Here is a 5,825-nt window from a genome sequence, read left to right on the forward strand (position 1 = left end):
GGTGTCCTATCTTTGTTATTAATTCCTTTTTATTTTAACCAAATTATCATCCTGGGAGAAATTCTCCCTAGCCTTGAGCTGGACCAGCTTATCGGCTGGGAACTGAGCTGAAAAGCTCCAGCCTGGAATATTATTCAGGCTCTAATTTTCTTACTTTCTCAGTATGTGTCCCACAAGACCGGGGGAGGGTAACAGGTCTGCCCGGCTATAGACCACCAGAGACTAATGCAGGCGGAGGGCAACTGGTCTACCCAGTAACGGTCTGCCAGGGATCCGGCAGGGTCTCTCTCACATGCCCTCCCCGAGAGGGTACGTGGGCGGCACAATGCCCTTGCTCGGTGCCCGGGCCCCAGACTCTGTGTATCGGGCCTGAGACCCGAGTGAAGGAGGGCACGAAGGCAGGCCGTGCAACCAGGGCCCCTTGTCGGCCCCAGCCCTCCAAGAGAGGCCTTGGAGGAGGAAGGAGGAGGCACCGCACCCAAGCACTGGAGTGGCAGGTCAGCCAGCTGAGCGACAAAAGTTTGTGTCAAGGGCTGATTCTCAATAGATGGCAGCGAGTGAGCTGCTCGGCTACGTACGAAACCCTGACCCAGAATCAGGTCGTCTATGAATGATTTAGCGCCGGGTGCCCCACGATCATGCGGTACGCGACGGGGGAGAGGCAGCACCGCATCCATCCGCCCCTCTGGCTCCCGACCACGAGCGGCGCTCCGCACCGGGCCCGCCCATGGACGGGCGGGTGGCCGGCTATCGCGAGCCCACCGAGGCACCGGCAGCGCTGCGGTATCGCTACGTCTGGGCGGGATTCTGACTTAGAGGCATTCAGTCATAAGCCTGCAGATGGTAGCCTCGCGCCAGTGGCTCCTCAGCCAAGCGCACGCACCAGGGGTCTGAACCTGCGGTTCCTCTCGTACTGAACAGGATTACTATTGCAACAACACATCATCAGTAGGGTAGAACTAACCTGTCTCACGATGGTCTAAACCCAGCTCACGTTCCCTATTAGTGGGTGAACAATCCAACGCTTGGTGAATTCTGCTTCACAATGATAGGAAGAGCCGACATTGAAGGATCAAAAAGTGATGTCGCTATGAACGCTTGGCCGCCAAAAGCCAGTTATCCCTGTGGTAACTTCTCTGACACTTCCTGCTTGAAACCCAAAAAGCCAGAAGGATCGTGAGGCCCCAATTTCACAGTCTGTATTCGTACTGAAAATCAGGATCAAGCGAGCTTTTGCACTTCTGCTCCATGGAAGGTTTCCGTCCTCCCTGAGCTCGCCTTAGGACACCTGCGTTACGCTTTGACAGGTGTACCGCCCCAGTCAAACTCCCCACATGTTGCTGTCCCCGGAGCGGGTCGCGGCCGGAGTGCGCCAGCCGCTTGGTGCCAGAAGCGAGAGCCCCCCTCAGGGCTCGCCCCCCCGCCTCACCGGGTAAGTGAAAAAACGATCAGAGTAGTGGTATTTCACCGACGGCCGGGACGCCGACGGGCGGGTCGCCCCGCGCCGCCGAGCGCGTGCCTGGCTTCCCACTTATTCTACACCTCTCATGTCTCTTCACAGCGCCAGGCTAGAGTCAAGCTCAACAGGGTCTTCTTTCCCCGCTGATTCCGCCAAGCCCGTTCCCTTGGCTGTGGTTTCGCTGGATAGTAGGTAGGGACAGTGGGAATCTCGTTCATCCATTCATGCACATCACTAATTAGATGACGAGGCATTTGGCTATTTTTCGAACACATGTAGGTTATATATGTTCCCTTTCCAGGTTAAGTGACGGTGGCCCGTCCACCGTGGTCGAATCCGGTCATTTCGGCCAAGTCCTGGACAATTGACGGTAACATGCTCACACTGCGCGGGTGCACAGTGCGCGGAAGTGAGACCCACCGAGAGTCCGGCCTCTCTTGGACTCGGGTACGACCAGGCCCCCAGTGACGTGGCCACTGTGGGACATGAGTGCATGGCCCCTTCAAGTCAACCCGCGATGAAGCCAAGTGCACGGATGGGGTCGGGTACAAATCTTTGTACTCCCACCAGTGGTGGCAGTACCAGCGTGGGTACCCGGCGCGCCCACATGGTCGGAACAAACGGACATACACCGCGAATGCAATCACAGGTACACATGCCCTGTCGCACAGCTGCCTGGGTTGACGTACGTTCCACTCACAACGCAGAGGCCAACTCAGGCCGGCCCTGGCAGGCAGCGGCGCACACTGAAGTTTGGGGGATCCCTGGTGGCTCATGGCAGCACTACCCCCCGAGTGCTGCTGTGCTTGATCCAGCTATGCCACCCCGCGGGACTTGGACGGGACATGGCAGACTTGGGTTGCATGACCCCTGGCCCAAGGTCAGCAGTGCCCAAGATTTGGAGGTACAACCGAGAGGAGTGGGGCTTCCCCTCGGAGGATCGTCAACTTCAGTTTGTTACGGGTTCCCGGCTGGCAACATGTCCAAAACCAACCTGCTGCCAGCACATTTGTCCAACTCACTGGCCCGTGGACGAGGCCTTTGGGAAGAGGGCACTCTCACGGAGATGAGCGAGCCTCGACCATCAGGTTTGTTTCTGCGGATTGCGAAACTGCAAGTGGGGCGCGGCTCCCACAGGCAGGGAGGGGCAGCACGGTACCCCTTGCTCGCCCTGGGGCAGAAGTCAACTTGGCCACCCTTCACGGGTGACGGCGGGACCACGGGGAGGTGTGACTTCTGCAGCTGAGCCCAGGTTGTAACTATACTCTCAGGAAGCCGCCTCAAGAGAGTCATAGTTATTCCCACCGTTTACCCGCGCTTCATTGAATTTCTTCACTTTGACATTCAGAGCACTGGGCAGAAATCACATTGCGTCAACACCCGCCTCGGGCCTTCGCGATGCTTTGTTTTAATTAAACAGTTGGATTCCCCTGGTCCGCACCACTTCTAAGCCGGCTGCTAGGAGCCGGCCGAGGAGGGGCGCTGGCCCGGGGACCCCCCCCGGGGACCCTCCCCTGCGTGAACCGCGTGGACCCCCGCCGACGGGAACCGATGGGGGGCAGTGGCGTGCGGCGACGACGGCGGCCGCCGCTGGGGCGAAGGCTGCGGCAAGGGGGAGGGCGGGCGGAGGAGGAGGCGAGCAGCGCCCGCCGCAGCTGGGGCGATCCACGGGAAGGGCACCGACATGTGTCTAGAGTCGCCGCTGCGCGCGCCCAGCCCCACTTCACACCCCAGCCCGACTGACCCAGCCCTTAGAGCCAATCCTTATCCCGAAGTTACGGATCCAGCTTGCGACTTCCCTTACCTACATTGTTCCAACATGCCAGAGGCTGTCCACCTTGGAGACCTGCTGCGGATATGGGTACGGCCCGGCGCGAGACTTACACCCTCTTCCCCGGATTTTCACGGGCCAGCAAGAGCTCACCGAACGCCGCCGGAACCACGATGCTTTCCAAGGCGCGGGCCCCTCTCTCGGGACGAACCCATTCCAGGGCGCCCATCCCTTCACAAAGAAAAGAGAACTCTCCCCGGGGCTCCCGCCGGCTTCCCCGGGATCGGTTGCGTCACCGCACTGGGCGCCTCACGGCGCCCGTCTCCGCCACTCCGGATTCGGGGATCTGAACCCAACTCCCTTTCTATTGGCTGAGGGCAACGGAGGCCATTGTGCGCCCTTTCGGAACGGCGCTCGCCTATCGCTTAGGACCAACTGACCCATGTTCAACTGCTGTTCACATGGAACCCTGCTCCACTTTGGCCTTCAAAGCTCTCATTGGAATATTTGCTCCAATATTTTTCCAGCAGCAGCTCCAGCACCCAGTTCCTCCTCCTGGCCTTTCCAGACCAGAGCTGCAGCTCCCGCCCTTGGGACTCTTCCTGGGCATCGCCAAGGCTGCCCTTCTGGGCAACGGCTTCCTCATCCCTGTGAGAGTCTGCGACCACCAGCTGCACACCCCGAGGGACTTCCTCCTGCTCAACTTCTCTCTGCTCCACCAAGGCTCCATCTGCACTGCTGTCCCTAAAGCCATGGCCAATTCCCTCTGGGACACCATCTGTTTCTACTGTCACCAAAAAGGACAAGTACTGATAGTCTGCAAAAAGAGGCAGCAGGATGAAAAGATGTTTCAAGAAGATTAGGGAGGTCAGGGGCTCATTTATTTAATGAGGACCAAAACATCAGAAAAGCCCTTGATAAAATTAAAAGTAGGTCCTCAAAATGAAGAAATCACATTTTTAGTAGATACAGGAGCTTCTAGGTCCACAGTGAGAAAACTGCCTCCAGGCTGTAGTGTTAGCTGTGAGCGTGTCCTGGTAATAGGGGTTAAAGGGGAAGTTTTTCAGGTTCCCATAATTAAAGATGTACAAATAGAATCTGATACAAGATTTGGGTTGAATGATTTATTACTAATACCTGAGGCAAATAAGAATTTATTAGGAAGGGATTTAATAATAGCCCTGGGAATTCAAATAAAGTCCTGTGAAGGACCAGTTAAAATTTACTCTTTAACTGAAGATAATCAGGAAATTAGTGATACGGTGTGGTATTCCGGAGAAGTGGGAAAGTTAAACATTCAGCCCCTAAGCACTGAAATACAGAATCCAGAAATCCCCATTCGAGTAAAACAATATCCAATATCACTGAGAGTCGGAGGGGATTGAAACCAATAATTGAGAATTTGAGGCACCAGGGGATATCAGAACCTTGCATGTCAGCACATAACAGCCCCATTGTGCCGGTAAAGAAGCCTGATGGCAGTTACCGACCAGTTCAGGATCTCAGGGCAGTCAATCAAAGCACCATTACTCGTTTTCCAGTGGTGGCCAATCCATGGACTTTACTAAGCCAATTGGCCCCTCATTATACTTGGTATAGTGCAGTGGATTTAAAAGATGCTTTTTGGACTTGTCCTCTGGATGAGAGTAGCCTGGACTATTTTGCCTTTGAGTGGGAGGACCCAGACACAGGCAGAAGAGAACAGCTTAGGTGGACAGTAATAGCCCAAGGTTTCACTGAGTCACCAGATCTTTTTGGGGAGCATTAGAAGATCCCTTGAAGTCCTTTCAGTTACCTAGAGGGATTAACTTCTTACAGTATGTAGATGGTTTGTTATTAGCTGGAGAAACTGAAGAAGACACTAGGAAAGGGACTATACAGCTTTTAAATTTTTTATGAGAAAATGAGTTAAAACTATCCAGGTCAAAGTTACAATTTGTGGAGTCAGAAGTACGTTATTTAGGTCATTGGATCAGTAGAGGAAGAAAAAATTTAGACCCTGAAACGGTTTCAGGAATATTAAATATGGAACCCCCAAAGAGTGAAAGAGAAATAAGACAGTTTTGGGGTCTTCTGGGTTATTGTAGACAGTGGATAGAGGGATTTAGTGGGAAAGTAAAATTCTTATATGAAAAATTGACTACAAATCACTTAAAATGGACTGAAAAGGATCAGGAAAATTTTGAGCAAGTTGAAGAGGCCCTTCTGCAAACTCCTGTCTTAAGCGTTCCTGATTTAGACAGGCCATTTCAATTATTTGTTAATACAACCTTTCAAACAGCTTATGTAGTAGTGACTCAGGATTGGGCAGGAAGCAGAAAGCCAGTGGGATATTATTCCAAGTTGCTTGATCCAGTTAGCAAGGGCTGGCCAACATGTTTACAAGCTCTGGTAGCAACAGCATTGCTAGTAGAAAAGATTCAAAAAACAACTTTTGGGGCACCACTGGAAGTATATACTCCCCATAACATTAGAGGAAGTCTTGCTCAAAAGGCTGAAAAATGGTTAACAGACAGTCGAATATTAAAGTATGAGGCTATCTTAATAACCTCTCCAGAATTAGAATTGAAAGTAACAAATGTACAAAGCCCAGCC

At 53.3% G+C, this 5,825-nt stretch overlaps 1 pseudogene; it reads right to left on the reverse strand.

Annotated features, from left to right (window-relative positions):
- Nucleotides 1–515: 515 nt before the first annotated feature.
- LOC148218554 (28S ribosomal RNA) lies at nt 516–3,276 on the reverse strand (annotated as a pseudogene).
- Nucleotides 3,277–5,825: the final 2,549 nt, after the last annotated feature.

This window comes from Sturnus vulgaris, unplaced genomic scaffold (assembly GCF_052056855.1).
Source record: "Sturnus vulgaris isolate bStuVul1 unplaced genomic scaffold, bStuVul1.hap1 Scaffold_180, whole genome shotgun sequence".
NCBI classification, from domain to species: Eukaryota; Metazoa; Chordata; class Aves; order Passeriformes; family Sturnidae; genus Sturnus; species Sturnus vulgaris.